The sequence below is a fragment of the Hakea prostrata genome, chromosome 2 (genome assembly GCF_041222555.1).
Source record: "Hakea prostrata isolate BN-2017 chromosome 2, UWA_Hpros_2, whole genome shotgun sequence".
In the NCBI taxonomy this organism is placed as follows: Eukaryota; Viridiplantae; Streptophyta; class Magnoliopsida; order Proteales; family Proteaceae; genus Hakea; species Hakea prostrata.
This window is the reverse complement of record NC_142601.1, coordinates 21,284,981-21,301,660: the sequence shown is the minus strand read 5'-3', so window position 1 is coordinate 21,301,660 and position 16,680 is coordinate 21,284,981. Positions and strand designations below refer to the sequence as shown.

The window sequence follows — 16,680 nt, the reverse complement described above, 5'->3', positions numbered from 1 at the left end:
AACTCATTATTCTAACAGCAAAGGTGCATTTGATATATAATGTGAAATATAAGAAGTGTAAGTGGTTTAGATGTAATGGAACTAATTTTAGAAGGCGTAAACGTAATAGTTTACAAACTTAAAGATTACGTATGTAATTTTAGGAAAAATGTATAAAGATTACTTTGCATACTCCCTTATAGTCGACCATCGTGTTCATTCTTTCCCTTCATTCATATCTAGTCCCCTTTTTTTGTGTAAATATGCATTTTTCATTTTAAGAGCTTGCATTTTGTTGGGAAAAACGGTCACTGTCATGCTTCTATTTAAATAATGGAGATATAATAATGGAGATATATATCAAGAACTAAATATAAAATAATATGTATTATAACAGTAACACATCTAAACAAATGAATATAAAATAATGCAATACATTTTTAACATAGAAAACTCTTACAATGTGAAGGGAAAAATACCATGGTACCATGGCCAAGTAATATTTTCATCATGAATTAGAGTTTTCTTTTGTATAAATTCTCCATTTTGTCTATCCAAAAGAAATTATATAAGAATTTATTTTTGGTAAAAAAATGAAAAATTGTCTGGTAACTTTTGTCGAAAATAAATTATGGAATAAAACAAAATTTTGGTATGTCCAAATAGAATTTGATAATAAAAGATAGTAAAAATTGAGGATGAAATTTTAGGATTTGGGAGTGATAAAAAGGAGAAACAATAGGATTTTCATAAAAAGAATGTATGTTTAATAATATACCCTCAATTTGCATTTGAATTTTAAGTGACTTGTGTAAAAATTAATAGAATGATTTTTGAACCCATAATCCATAATAGAAAAAAGTTTATCAAGGATTTTGGTTTTTTTTTTCCCCCCTTCTATTCTTTAAACAAAAAATAGAATTTAAAATAGACACCAAACAAATTAAAAGAATGAAAAATGTCAGAAAAATGAGAATGGGAGTTGACATAAAAAAGGCCCTTAGTAATGAAATTATAATATTTCTTCTAAGTACACTTAAGGGTGTCAACTGGTACGGTTTCGATAATTCGATACGGTTCAGTATGGTACCAACTTTGAATACCGAAAACCAAAACCGTACCTTACCGAATTTAAATGGTACTGTACGCTTTTGGTATTCACAAAAACGGTTTGGTACAGTTTCGGTATTAGATTTAAACAATACATTTAGACACTTATTGACCATGCACCTAGTGAGTCTAAGTGGATGCATAGGCATCAGGAGTAATGTGTATATATATATATATATAAATAATATTCTACTACCATAAACGTCAAATTACCTTTTATTTTTTCAAAATCTCACGCAATTCATAAGAAGATATTTGACATTTGTAATAACAAAAACTAGAATCAAGTCAAATACACAATATAGGATAATGCGTTCCTCACCTTTCAATGACAAGAATGATCTCCAAATGTCCAAAAAATCCACAAATTCAAGACTATAAATAAGATACAAGCAGCTTAAAAAACATAAAGACTAAGTTAGGTTTAAGTTGGGAATCAAAACAAGTGTCATACGAATCCAACCTGCACTCTCGGATAGGGGGCGAGAAGTCAAGCCTCCCAGGGCAGGTCGACCGCCCATGGTTGTCTGCCCTTTGGATGATCAAATTGCTCTATTTTGAGCTCTTTTCAAAATCAACTCTTTATTTATTATTATTATTATTTTTTTTTTGGGGGGGGGGGGGATGGTTTGGGACTTTAATCAGATAGTAGAATTGTCCCAAAAACATCTTCCAAACATCCCAATTAGTTCTCAATAAAAAAGCCCCAATTTGATTATCAGAGACCCACCTACGGGCATCTCAAAGAGGATGAATTGGGTTCAAATGGATAAGATAACATGATTCATCACTTAATAGGTTTGGAAAACATAATGGGGAACAACAACAAAATAGAGTTTTTAAACTCAAATTCCCGAAACTGCCCTTTTCTCGGTAGGGGGCAGTTGGTCAAACCAAATCATCTGCCCCAATCAACCAGCACTATATCTTTCACATGCTAAACCATTTTTTATGGGCTTCGAAGTGTAAGATCCTCTAAACATTTCTAGATCAATTGTATACTTTGCCTTAGCATTGAAGTCCTCTAACATAGGTTTTCGTGCATGCCAAAATCTCTTTTTTATGCCTTTCGGATTGACTTTCTTTTTCCTCTTGAAATCAATTAGGGTGACCGGGTCTTCTTCTAGTTCATCCAAGTTCATAAGTTTGATTTTCAAACTTTCGGTCTCAACTCGGATGGCCCAAAGTTGCCTTCTACTTGCACTTTGGGTTTGTAGACCTAAAATGATGGGTTATCGAGTTAGGATTTTAGAGGATTTTATACATTTGCCCTTGTGGTGAAACTTGTAACTGTACTTAACCTTCTTGCTCTTGCTACTACACGTGGCTGGCTTTTACACCAAATGGATGTTCACAATGTGTTCCTCCAAGGAGATCTTGATGAAGAGGTTCACATGGTTCCCCCACCAGGTTATCATCGAAAAGGGGAGAACCTAGTGTGTCGCCTACATAAGTCTTTATATGGACTCAAATAGGCCTCTAGACAATGGTTCGCTAAGTTCTCCACTACATTACATGAATTTGGATTCTCTAACCCCAAGCGGACCATTCTTTGTTCACATTGAGACATCGAGAGGATATTGTCTCTTATATGTGGATGATATTGTCATCACTGCTTCTAGCAATACTTTGATTCAATCTATCCAAGCCATGATTCACCAACATTTTTACATTAAGGACCTTGGTACGCTCAAGTGTTTTTTGGGTATTGAGGTTACTCATTCTACCAAGGGACTTTATCTTTGTCAACGGAAATGTGTGATAACTCTATGAAATAGAGTTAATTCTAGTTTATACTTGAGATAGCTTGATTTAATAGTATTTTATCTTTGTTTTAGTGTTAATTGTCATTAAATTTCATTTTAGTGAGTCCTAGTGTTTTTGTATTGTGTAAAGGTCTTTTATGTCATTCATGCATGTATTTCTCTTGAATTAATGGATGGAATTGATCAGTCTTTCCCTTGGTTCTGTAGGAAAAGAATCATAAAGGAAGATACAACATGAAACATAGAAGAGGAACAAAGAATATGTCTTCTCAGTTTGTTGTAGAGATGCTACAGCATTGCAGTAGCAGAATATTCCCAGATTGAACACACGTGGTACCACTTAGTGAAATGACTGAAAATGACTGAAAATGACTAACTAATTGGACTTTCTTCTTGTCACTACATGAAGGATCTCAGCCTTTGATATCAAAAGAAAAGGTTCTAATCCTACAAGCCACTTGTACCTTTTCACTTTGGGAGAAAATTAGGGAAAATAAAGAGGAGGAAGAAAGAGAAGAACGGGAGAGGAGAACCAGAGGCAGAGGGAGACGGAGGTGGAGCTCGTGCATGAAGAAGCTCTGTTGGAGATAGGAGGCTGGAGCATTGTGGAAGCATCTCCCAGTTTTCTATTTGGTTTTATCATTCTTACTTCTTCATATTCTAGCTGAACTTTGTTAATGGATACACTTATTTCTCTGTGTTTGAAGCTTAATATGAACTAATTTCTTAGTTTGTTGGGATGATGAGAGTACCCGAACCTATGATTTGAGCTGTAAGTATCCACTTTGTTGTAGCTCTGTTGTAGCAAAGTTTATGATCAATGTATTCACCATATGCGTTTTTGAGTAATTTCATTTATTGAGTGATCATCTGTGAGTGAATGTTGTGGTTTAGTTAATTGAAAAGTTAATTAGCACTAGATAATTGTTGAATAATGTGAGTTAGCTTAATTCTTATTTGGGTTTAGCTAATTAGTAGGTAGGGTAGGAATACTCACCTGCCTCACGTAACCATTATTGAAACTCGGGTGTAATTTGCATCCTCAGTTCAATTCCGCATAGGAATATGAGGGCTTTGAAATAGGATGTTAGTGCATAGGTGGATTAGAAGATACCCGTATGCAATTGTGTTACAGGTTCTTTGACATATGTTTTGTGCTGCAGTGTTGCTATAGCATCCACAACCCAAATTCAGGGGAGGAGAAATTGTTTCCCAACATTCATACCACTTCCTATATTTCTTTCTACTGAATATTCTCCATTTGGGTATACATTGCTTGGGATATCATAGGGTTGTGGTATGGGACACATGCATACTAACGCCCAGTAGTTCATGATTGCTGAATGACATATCTAGGGAGTCTAGATTGCAAGGCTAGGTACCCCATACATGCTACTACCATTTCAGTAGGAGAATTGAAGCCGAATGACCCGTGATAATAGTGACGTGACTCTGTTTCATCCTATAGCAGTAACCATTCTATGTGGAGATTCAGTAGTCCACTATTGATCATGCATTGGTAGGGCTGCATATGTTAGGGTTTGGGCTTTTGGATATCCAAGGAGCGGCCAAGAGTCATGAGGGGTTATGCGAGCATCCGCCCCAACAATATGTTGATGACTATAGGGTTAGGGAATGGAGTCCAACAACGGTAGCCAGTCCGTGAGGGTTTTCATTCCTAGGTAGGGAAAGATACTGAACCAAGTTGATTGGTGCCATAGGGGAAGTATCTGGACTGCATATAGTATGTTACCATATGACCTTGCATTGAATTAGAAACCCCGACATGCGCCAGTACTCATGCCAATGGTCGTGGTAAGAGAGTGTTGACCTAAACATCTGGCCATGGTTGATTTACGGGGACTGAATCCCTTTACCCGGGATCCTAACAGAGGTAACCAGTGTGTGAGGGATCAAAGTGACTAGACCTACCGAAAGAAAGGCTGGTGTTATATATTAAAGCATATCAACCACGTAGAGACTTGCATAGTTAGATTCTAGATGCATTCATATATTTGCATAACATTCATTACATATATGCTTACTTTGATATTTTGTCGATATGTATGTGAGAAGTGTTTTCCTTACTGAGTTCGTCAGAACTCATTCCTTTTATTTGTATGCTACATTATATTATATAGATGGGTTTACCTAATCAAGTGAGGTTCCATATGACTGGAGCAACTCCTATAAAGAGAATGTGGTACCGTCAATGGGAGACGTAGATGCATGTCATGAAACCTCTTGCGGATGGATGGAGTGCGCTTATAGCACCTAGTGACGACAGATCGCTCGGGATTTTGAGAAGGCTTTGGAGCAAAGCTGGAGAACTCCCTATATTGCTAAAACTGAAGCAAAGGCTATAGCCCAGGAGCGAGTTACGAGAATAAAACTACTTTAGTTTATTTATTGCTTCCACTGAACTTGATAAATTTTGGAACTTGATTTCTTTCATTCTTCTTTTTTATTCATTTCTTTGGAGTATTTTGGACTCCTATAATCCTTTTTAATTAAATATTCGAACTTGTTCTTGCTTATGATTATTATTACTTGCATTCATTATTGATGATAAAACCGAGGATCCTGTGATGGATCGCACCCACGAGTTGTCGGGCGGAACTGATACGGGCAGGTGGGGTGTGACAACAGAAGCGTCCAAGGTTGTCCTTGTCGCACAATGGGGAGAGGTCCATTTTACTTAAAAGATAGGCCCACAATCAGAGGAGACAGGAGGATGAGACATGATGGGGTTATTTTGGCTCTTAAGAAAAATTGGTGATCCCTAGTTCGAAGGGTCAAAAACAGTAGATGAAGGGGAAGAAGAGAACGGCTAAGGGAGGGGGATGGTAGGAACGGGTAGGGTGGGCCAGATGTCTATGGAGAAATATGGGCTTGGGTTGGAGGGATTAGAAAGGGCTTAGGTGAAGTGGGAAAAGGGAGTGAGAATTTAGGCCCACTTAAGAGGGAATCATACCTATGATAGTCGGGGTTTGGTTTAGGTTGAGACACCGTTTGGCATTGGGTTAGAGGCTGGGAGTGGGCTAAGGTGATAGGGAAGGAGGGGGATTAAGAGAGGGTGGGTAGTTAGTGATAAGGCCTAAGAAAGTGGTTGTGGGGTTTAAGGGATGGGCTTCAACGGGGTGAAGGTGGGGGCCCCATTAGGGAGAGAAGGTTGGATAATTCTTGAGTTAGAGGGGGGGGGGTGTATGTGGTGGGGACCAATTCAGGAGTTCGAGTGGTGAAGTAAGTGGTTTGGAGGGATAGAGGTAGGATCTGGATGAAGCAAGGAGGTAGGGGATAGAGGAGGTTAGTAAATTGTTTATTGCAAAAGAGGTACGCAAGCTAGGGAGGGTTGAGCATATAGGACTGGGACCTAGGATGGAAGGAAGGGAAAGATTACAAGAGTTAGTCCTATGTGTTAACTTAGGCAAGAGGGTCTCCATATTAGGCATGGAGGAGGAACAAGGGATAGCTTTAATGAAAGAGGTGTTTTCCCCACTCAGTAAGGCTAGAGTACAACAATAGCATTGGCGACGACAACACTATTGATTCTGCTGGAGGGGTTTGAAATTCCAAGGAGGCATCAAAACAATGGATTTTTTTATTAATTCCTTTAATTTTTTGATTTTTTATATTAATTTCCTTCATTTTTCCACTTTTTTCTCTTCTCACATGTGAAATGTCACTATTTGCCCTCCCCCCCAATATTGAGAACAATTTTTAAATGTAAAATAATGGGTATAAAAGTCATCTCTAATTAAAAACTAACTCCTCAATTCCTATTTATTCTCCCCACTTTTCTGTCTCAGATCTTTTCTTCCTATTTATTCTCATCTCTTTCTATAAACGTGGATTAAAGGAAATTTTTAACCAACGGGGTTGGTTCAAGTGGTAAACAACTTGGTCCACTTAAACAAGTTTTTGTTATCGAATCCTTGTGGATGCAAAAAATCCCCGCTAGAAGACTCAACCCACCACAGCCAGGTGTGTGACGCGGGTCGAACACCGGTTTCTAAAAACCGGGGTTGGCAACCCAAAAAAAAAAAAAAAAAAAAAAGGAAATTTTTGAAAAAAAAATCTTATTAGATATTCAAAATGTCATTTATAAGTAGAAATTTACTCCTCAATCCCTATTTATTCTCTCCTCTCTCCTCTCTATCCGCTTTATTTCCTATTTATTCTCTTTTATTTCTTTCTTCCTATTTATTCTTCCCTTTTTATAAGCGTGGGTTAAATAAAATTTGGAAAAAAATCTTCCCCACAATTAGATTCGCTTTTTCTTTCTCAATTTATTTATTGTTTCTCTTTTTTCATTTTTTTTTGTTATTCTTTATTTGATTTTATATTATAAATTAATAATAAAATGTCTATAGTTAATAAGGTAACCAAGTACCATTGGTTTGCCTCTCTTACCTAAAAAAAAATAAAAATAAAAATAAAAAAATAATAATAATAATATAATAATAAATAAATAAATAAATAAAATTGGTTTGCATCTGACTTTTTAGGGTTGAAGCCTAAATAGGTATAGGTAATTTGCATCTGCCAATGGTGGATTAGTAGAGCGGTTAAAAGCCCAACTTCCCACGGGGAGGTCCTGGGTTCGCATCCATCCGGCGGCACCTATATTAGTAATATTCCCCCCATCCTATATATAAACTCTTTGGATTCAAAAAAATAATAAAAAATAAAAAATTTGCATCAGTACAAAATGGATAAACTATTTGATTTTTTTGTACTTATCTTGTTGAAAAAAAAATATCATTATCAATAATTTACCTATTTTTATCAAATATGTGTGGGCCCCACAAAATATATGTGAGTCTATTTCTTAATACAATAAAATAATTCATAGGTGGGACCCCCAATGGGTCTTATAAGGACCCACACAATATGTGTGGCGAAAAACCATTGATGTTTCCCCAATTTGGACTTCCATTCTTCGGCCCCCCCAATATTGAATCCTGGTTCCGCCCCTGAGTGGCAACAACATTATCGAGGAAAAACGTGACAACAAGGAGCCTTCAAGCCTAATATTGGGAATAACAGTTGCAAATGAGGGGTTTGATATCTTACCAATGACAATTGTGATGTTTGATGGTGCAAGCGTCGATTTGAAGCTTTTAGAAGATGTATGGAATTAACCATGGTTATAGGGCTAGGGAGGGTGTGGAACTAATCATCGCAACATCTGTAGCTAAAAAGCAGGTATTTGGTCAAATGGAGGGGCGGCCTTTTTCTACATGTCATGAATTAAGAAGAGATGCAGAGGCTTGACATGGATTCAAGTTTTGATTCATTTGCTAGAAGAATATAAATGACTTATTACCTAATAGGTGTATATCATTGTTGAGTATAAAAAAAAAGGTGATTGTTTGATTGGGACCATCTCTTGGGGCACCTGGGCTGAAGGTACGTCGATTTGTTATCCTTCCACCATCAAGAGCGAGAGGTTCTCACTGCTCTGTGAAGCCAGCCTGGTGCATTACCCTCCACTTTAGGAACCATGAAGCCTCGGCCTTCGCCCAAGCTACAAAGCTCAACTCCCAACTTGGAGAGGGCAAACCGGTTGTTGCACCTACCAACCCAACCCAACAAGAGTTGAACCAACATTCAATCACCTTAATGCCCCACTTGGTTACAAGCTCACGCTACTGAGCTCGGCAATAGATGATTATGAAGCTTAGATTTATAAAGAGGCAAACATTTCCGGAATTTTTCGATGTGGGACTAAAAAGCAAAGCATGTGAATTAAAAATTACCTTCCAGATGATGACTTTGGAAATTGGAATATGAATATTTTACTTTTTTTTAATGACTCACTGTTTTATTCTTTACTCGTTTGGACTTGAAAGTTATTTCTAAACAATAGCCATTTTTTATGTTCACGATTCTTTAGATTTTATTTTATTATTATTATTTTTTTCTGCTTTTACTTTAGACTTCCCCATGGACTTATCAAAAAGGTTTCTGATCTTATTTTTCTTATCCATTTTTATCTTCTTCCTTTTCTTTTGAATATTTTATTCTTTTCTCCATGTGGTTTTATTAGTTACTATCTTACTAATTCATGGTTCTTAAAATTCTTTTTTGCTTTTTGACTTCGTCACGAAGTCTTGGGAAGGCTTTTTTTTTTTTTATTTTTTTTTTTAATCTAATAAAAATATACTTTTTTGTGTTTTAGATATAATATAGGTTATAATTTTTTTCCCATACCTCTCCACCATACATTTAGGAGGAATTCACCTATGAATTTTTTTAGTTCACTTTATCAATGGTCAGACCGGAGTGGAGCTATCTTAGGCCAAGGCCATGGCGTGCCTCTCCCCTAATTTTTTAAATTTGCCTATAGATAGACCCTTTTATTCCTCTTACTATATGTGAAATACCAATATTTGCTCTTAATCCTGAATTTTTGAAACATTCTTAGAAAGACCTCTCTAGATCTCTTTTCATGTGTAAAATACTAACACTTGCCCCCCTCTCTTCTGCCCTTGATTTTTTAAAATTCCCCTTGAGAGATTGATTCACTTTTCATGTCTAAAATACATACAAACACTTGAGCCTCTTTTCATGTGGTTTCATTATCTATCCCTCTAATATTAAATCTTGACTCTGTCCCGATATCAAAGATGAACTCTCCTTCTAAATGTATGGTGGAAAAGAATGAAGGAAGGACAATTCTCTACCTCAAGGGGTAGAGGATCCCAACTCGTCTGTACTCAATCTTTACCCATATCAAGATAATGTTGCAAGGTATGGTGCACTTAATCTAGACTCGGGACAAATCTGGTCCTCCATGGGTTGTGGGACCCATCTTTGGTATATGCGGCCGACAACCCATGAACGATTTGGGTTTGTTCCCTCCCGTGAAAGCTCCTTACACATTGTGACCTTCGAAATTGGGAAACCGTCCTTCCCAATTTTAGGTAATTCAATTCTATCCCCTCTTCCTTCTACTCTTCCTACAGACTGATTCAAGATTTTGAGATCAAATGAATAGGTTAAGAAACACAGGAGAGGCAACTCATTATATAACATCAGCCCAAGAAGAGGTCAGGATAGGTTTGAAACTGATTGAGTTGCTAGAATATGAAAAGTTTGATTGGTAATGTAAAACGTTTTCAAATTCTCCCTGAGAATTACGTTGGCTAAGGAGCTTCTGGATTCCTCATTCCTTCCCCAAAAGCTTCCAAAAGTAAACTCTCCTTGTTGGCACAAATCTCCCAGAACCTTCTCAATTTCAGAAAGAGTGAGCTCACAACTTTGATTGGAATTGAAAGGAAACCCTCTTGTCCTAACTGTCAAAAGATCTCCTTGGACACTCAACAGTTCAGATATGTATGAAACTCCATCTCTCCCCTGAGTCTTCTCTCCTTTCTTTCTCTTTCCAATTGTCTTTAAAGCAAATCTTTTTGAGATTACCACCAGTTTGCAAGGAAGTCTTGAGTAGAAGAAAGATGATCTGAAGGATGAAACAGGAGCAACAACAAGAGATGACAATGCAGTCAGTAGCAAGCATGTTTGGATCCTCCATGATACAACTGGGATTGTTTGGTGGAGCACAGAGGAAGATGGTTAATATGAGTTGTTTTGTATAGGGATTATTCCTTTCTCCTTATCTGTAGAGGATTTGGGAAGTGTGAAGCAAGAACAATCTTGGTATTACTTGTACTATTACATTACCCCAAAATCTGAAATCTATCTTTAAAGCTAACAAATAAGTTTTCATAATGTAGTCCAATCTTTTATGAAAAAGAAAGGAAAAGGAAAAAAAAAATTATTTATACACCCCCGGCATTGCAAATGAATACTTTTATACTCTTTAAAATTTATTATATTAGAAATGTCTACATGTCCCTAATCCCATTACTTTAAAACGAAAAAAGACATATTTATCATTGCTAAATCTTTTTACATATGAGTTGAAAAATGAAGATATATTTAAAAATAAGTCATGGTTGTTCTTCACCCTTCCCTCTTCTGTTGTTCTTTTCCCTTGAAAATCAAAATCGGCTTGAAGCTAAAAGAGGATAGTTTTGAAATTTGAAAACTTAATATGCTGATTCATCATTGAAACTCATTATTCTAACAGTAAAGGTACATTTGATATATAATGTGAAACATAAGAAGTCTAAACGGCGTAGATGTAATGGAACTAATTTTACCAAGCATAAACGTAATAGTTTACAAACTTAAAGATTACGTATGTAATCAACGGGGGTTGGTCCAAGTGGTAAGCAGCTTGGTCCGCTTAAGCAAGGTTCTGGTATCGAAACCTTGTGGATGTAAAAAATTCCCGCTGGGAGACTCACCCACCACAGCCAGGGGTGCGATCCGGGTCGAACACCGGATTAGTTAGGGCAAAGCCTTTGAAACCAGGGTTGGCAACAAAAATACAAAAGATTACGTATGTAAGTTTAGGAAAAAAAATATAAAGATTACTTTGCATACTCCCTTGTAGTCGACCATCGTGTTCATTCTTTCCCTTCATTCATATTTAGTCCCCTCTTTTTGTGTAAATATGTATTTTTCATTTTAAGTGCTTGCATTTTGTTGGGAAAAACGGTCACTGTCATGCTTGTATTTAAATAATGGAGATATACATCACGAACTAAATATAAAATAATAGTATTATAACAGTAACACATCCAAACAAATGAATATAAAATAATGCAATACATTTTTAACATAGAAAACTCTTACAATGTGAAGGGAAAAATACCATGGTACCATGGCCAAGTAAAATTTTCATCATGAATTAGAATATTTTTTATTTTTTTATTTTTTATAAATTCTCCATTTTGTCTATCCAGAAATTATATAAGAATTTATTTTTGGTAAAAAATGAAAATTTGTCTGTAACTTTTGTCAAAAATAAATTATGGAATAAAACAAAATTTTGGTATGTCCAAATAGAATTTGATAATAAAAGATAGTAAAAATTGAGAATGAAGTTTTAGGATTTGAGAGTGATAAAAAGGAGAAACAATAGGATTTTCATAAAAAGAATGTATGTTAAATAATATACCCTCAATTTGCATTTGAATTTTAAGTGGCTTGTGTAAAAATTAATAGAATGATTTTTGAACCCATAATCCATAATAGAAAAAAGTTTATCAAGGATTTTGGGTTTTTTTTCCTTCTATTCTTTAAACAAAAAATAGAATTTAAAATATATACCAAACAAATTAAAAGAATGAAGAACGGCAGAAAAATGAGAATGGGAGTTGACACCAAAAAGGCCCTTAGGCCTTAGTAATGAAATTATAATATTTCTTCTAAGTACACTTAAGGGTGTCAATTGGTACGGTTTGGATAATTCGATACGGTTTCAATATGGTACCAACTTTGAATATCGAAAACCAAAACCGTACCTTACCGAATTTAAACGGTACGGTACGGTATTCAAAAAAACGGTTTGGTATAGTTTCGGTATTAAATCGGTATGGGAAAACGGTTTAAACATGGTATCTAGTGCGGTACGTTTTTGGTACAAACAAATCCATGCCACTTTTGCTATTAGTTCATTAAGATCCTAATGAAATTGCGAACAAACAATTGATAGAATTTGATATTAACGGAGACAAAACAAGTAAATCTAAGAAGAGGAGTGAAGGACAAAAGAAAAACTGAAATATGGTAAATGTGAAGTGTTTTCATTATAAAGTTACATTTATATCCTTTAATTTGGTACGGTACCAATTTGGTACGGTTTTGGTACATACTGACGGTATGAGTACCTAAAACCGGAACCGTACCAAAGAAACTATTTCGGTTGTATCGTTCCGAATTTTGAACAGTACGGTGAGGTTTTAGACGGCGCGGTTCTGTATGGTTAAACGGTTTCGGTATGAAATTGACACCCTTAGGTACACTAGAGTTAACATAAACATTAGTAACAAAATAACACATATTTTTAGATACCAAGCAATTTACCAACTTAAACGGATTGACAAGATAATAATACTCTCACCTCAAACCTAGCATAGTAATGTAAGCATAAAAAGGCCAAAAATACATTCTCTTCTTTCTTCTATAGAGGTTATGTCATTAGAGTATAACAAGTCTAATTCCACTACTATTTAGTGTAGAATATAACTTTACCTAGATTTTCTCAGATTATTACTTATCTTGACTTTCTATCACAATACATTTAGCGGAGTCTATCTTGTCAATATTCAGAAGTGAGCTATGCTCTTGAATGAGTGATGGAGGTGACATTTGGATAGAATTATCACCATCCAATTAATCTAGAGACAATACTTTTCCTTCTTTCCTTCCTCTCCTCTTCTTTCATATGAAGATTAGAGACAAATTGAAATATGCAAAATCTTTGTTTCCCTAAAATTAGAATAACTTATTAAATGTTTTTCTTTTGCACAAAGATCTTGTAATACCATCTTCATTTGTGACAATAAAAAAGTGGTCCTTAAGACCATCTCCTAGATGACAACTCACATAACTAATCTACCTTATTTGCCCCCTCCAATCTGTTATCTAATTGATTGATAGTCAAAAATAATCTACAACCTCCAATCTGCTAGCTAATTGATTGATCCTATACCTTTTTAATTGACTGTAAATGCCTTTTTTATACATTTTATTTTGGGTAGAATTTTTTTTATATCTTGTATATATATGCATCTTAAGGTATTGCAATAAAGTGTGCCAATTTATTACCCAATGTGCAAGTTTAATATGGTATCATCCTAAGCTAATGTTCTTGGGAATCCTATCCCCATGTTATACTTATTGAGGCTTCCGCAGCCCCTACTACGCCACCTATGGCATCTTCAAGTTAAAGTGATCAACGGCTACATTCATTGCTTCCTTATGGTACTCATCCTTTGATAAATCTCATAAGTAACCTGATGTGTTTCAATACTACTTCCGCCACTACTTGGATATTGGGGTCAGGTGCAATAGATCACATCGTATTTGATCTTCTTTTTTTTTTCTTTTCTTTCTTCCTACCAATTCAAATCCCAACCCTCACTTTTTTTATTGCACTTCCTGATGGGTAGTCCATGTTCCTCATGTTGGTACTGTTTGTTTACTACCTCATTTGCTAATCCATAATGTCCTCCATGTGTCTTCTTTTAAGCGTAACATTATCTCCATTAGTAAGCTAACAGCTACCACCAATTGTTCTACCACATTTACTTATGCTTCTTGTGTATTTTAGGACCAACAATCGATGAAGATTATTGTAATGGGTAAACATTTTGGCGGTCTCTATTACCTGAACTTACCTTCTCCTCCATCTTTTGTTGTCTCTGCTGCCCATGGTAGACATTTTGACCTTTGGCATTGGGGATTAATCCACCCTAGTTTCAGCTCAACCTCTTCTTTCAAGTGTTTGGATTCTAACATTTTATTATCAAATAAATGTACTTGTATTGTCTGTCCTTTGGCAAAACACATAAGACTACCGTTTCTTAATAGCTCCATTTATACTTCCTCTTGTTTTGAATTGTTACATCTTGATGTTTGGGGACCACATCGCTTAACATCTATATTTGATGCCTGTTATTTTTCATAGTTGTTGACGATTACTCATGAAGTACGACCAGAGATCAAAAGCTGCTCGAAGAGGTCACTAATTGCCCGGAGCCCCGAAGGGCTCTTTCACCACCAAGAAGTAGTTGGACCCATATAACCACTATCCCTATTGGATGTGGGGACGGAGCAAGCAGTAACTATTAAGCTGGAACCGGCACGCTTTCTATCCAGTTAATGTGCCAGCTCCAATAATGAGGTGAATCATTTCATTCTTCAATTTTTTGCTATGGTTCAAACTCATTTTAACACCAATAAAATGCATTCATTTCGATAATTGAAGTTTTTAATGCACCCACCAATCAATTTTTGGCCTCCCATGGTGTTCTCCACCAATCCAATTGCAATTCCACCCCTCAACAAAACGGGGTTGTAGAACACAAACACCGACATTTATTAAATAGTGCACGAGCTTTACGTTTCCAAGCTCATTTTCCATTTGAATTTTGGGGGGATTGCATTCTTACTACTTGTTACATCATAAATCATCTTCCCATCCTTGTACTTCATGGTAAGACACATTATGAGGTATTTTTTAATAAGACCCAACCTTTTCCCATATGGGTGTGTTTGGTTGTTTGTGTTTTGCTAAGAGCATGACTCCATTACATAAATTTGATAAAAGGGCCTCTCCTGGAATTTTTATTGGTTATCCTTATGGAAAAGAAGGTTATCACATTTTGATCTTTTGTCTAAAAAGATAATAGTCAGTCGTGATGTTATTTTCATGAATATATTTTTCTTTATTCTTTCCTATCTTCCACATCTCCTGTTGGTTCCCTTGTGTAACCCTAACCCATTCCAGAAACTGCATCTAAAACCTATAGTATTGTCCACGCTCTACCAATGGAACCTAGTCAACCCACACTTCCTACTTCCCCACCACCCATTGTTCTTAGTGATAGTCTGAAGCGATCACAACGGCCCCCAAAGTATTTACAGGATTATGATTGTGCATTACCCCCATCCCAATCATCTTCATCCTATCATGGTTTAGGTACACCACACCCTTGTTTAATTTTTTAAATTATTCCCATTTCTCCCCACCCCATGTTGCTTTCCTAACTTCACTTTCAGATGTTGTTGAACCTACGACATTTGTTGAAGCAATGAAAAGCCAAGAATGGCTGATGTTATGCAATCTGAAATTGTAGCCCTATCCAATAACATCACTTGCTCACTTATTCCATTACCACATGGCAAAAATCCCAATGTCTCTAAATGGGTTTATCACATTAAACAGAATTCAGGTGGCACCATTGAGTGTTACAAAACTTGTATGGTGGCCAAAAGATACAATCAAATTGAAGGTGTGCATTATCATAACACATTTTGTCACACCCCATCTAGCCAGTTTCGGACATACCCGAATATCCGTGAGGGTGATAACACTATAGGATCAATTTCATAGCCAATCCATAACAATACAATACCACATAACATAATCCAAGAGCAACATAATTAAAGTATTAAATAATTAAGTTATTACAGTCATCCTCAAATCATAATCAAAGTCAATGAATTTGAAATCAGAGTGTAAAATAAAGAAATTGTTTAACAACAGAAGTCTAAGTATTGTTATCAAAGAAAGTTAAGAGTCTAACTAGCGCCCTACTTAACAAACAACTACATAATGTAACTAATCCGGACTAAGGCAACTACTTCCTCCATCGACATCTCCAAAGCCTTAGAAGGGTTGGACTCGTTAGCACAATCCAAGCAAGGACACAACTCTCCATGTACCTTCATGTCCTCCCCCGCTGGTTCCTCATAATACTCTATCAATGGGCTCTAGGAAAAGGAGTCTTCATAACCTGTAGTAGAATCTAAGAGAAAATATATATAAATGAATGAGTTCCATAGAATTCAATGAGATTAACATAATCATAAATCGCGCATCCATCACACACATAAATATGTCATATAATATAATGAGATAATAAATTAATATGCAAGCATGATCCTAGACTCTAACAAATGTAGTCTCCATGGTAAACAAACATTAAGTCACAACATTAGCCTCCTTTGGGTAGTCTCGTCACTCTTCCTCACGACACTCAAGCCATTTTTTGGGTTCTTTGCGGTAATAGGATTAGGTCACATCATACTGTGGCTAGGGATTAGGTCACCACTCTCTCACCAACACCATTTTGTTTGAGAACTGGCACATTTCAGGGATAAGTCTAGCCCACATGCAAGGTCAATTATGTCTCGTGCTACATGTGGTCGAGATACCTTTCCTCATGCTTAGTGCCTTTTTGGT

The 16,680-nt window shown here is 36.0% G+C and overlaps 1 non-coding gene across 1 annotated transcript; it reads right to left on the bottom strand.

The window, feature by feature from the left end:
* Positions 1-8,218: 8,218 nt before the first annotated feature.
* Positions 8,219-8,520, bottom strand: LOC149024028 (signal recognition particle RNA). The gene has a single exon (XR_016171938.1).
* Positions 8,521-16,680: the final 8,160 nt, after the last annotated feature.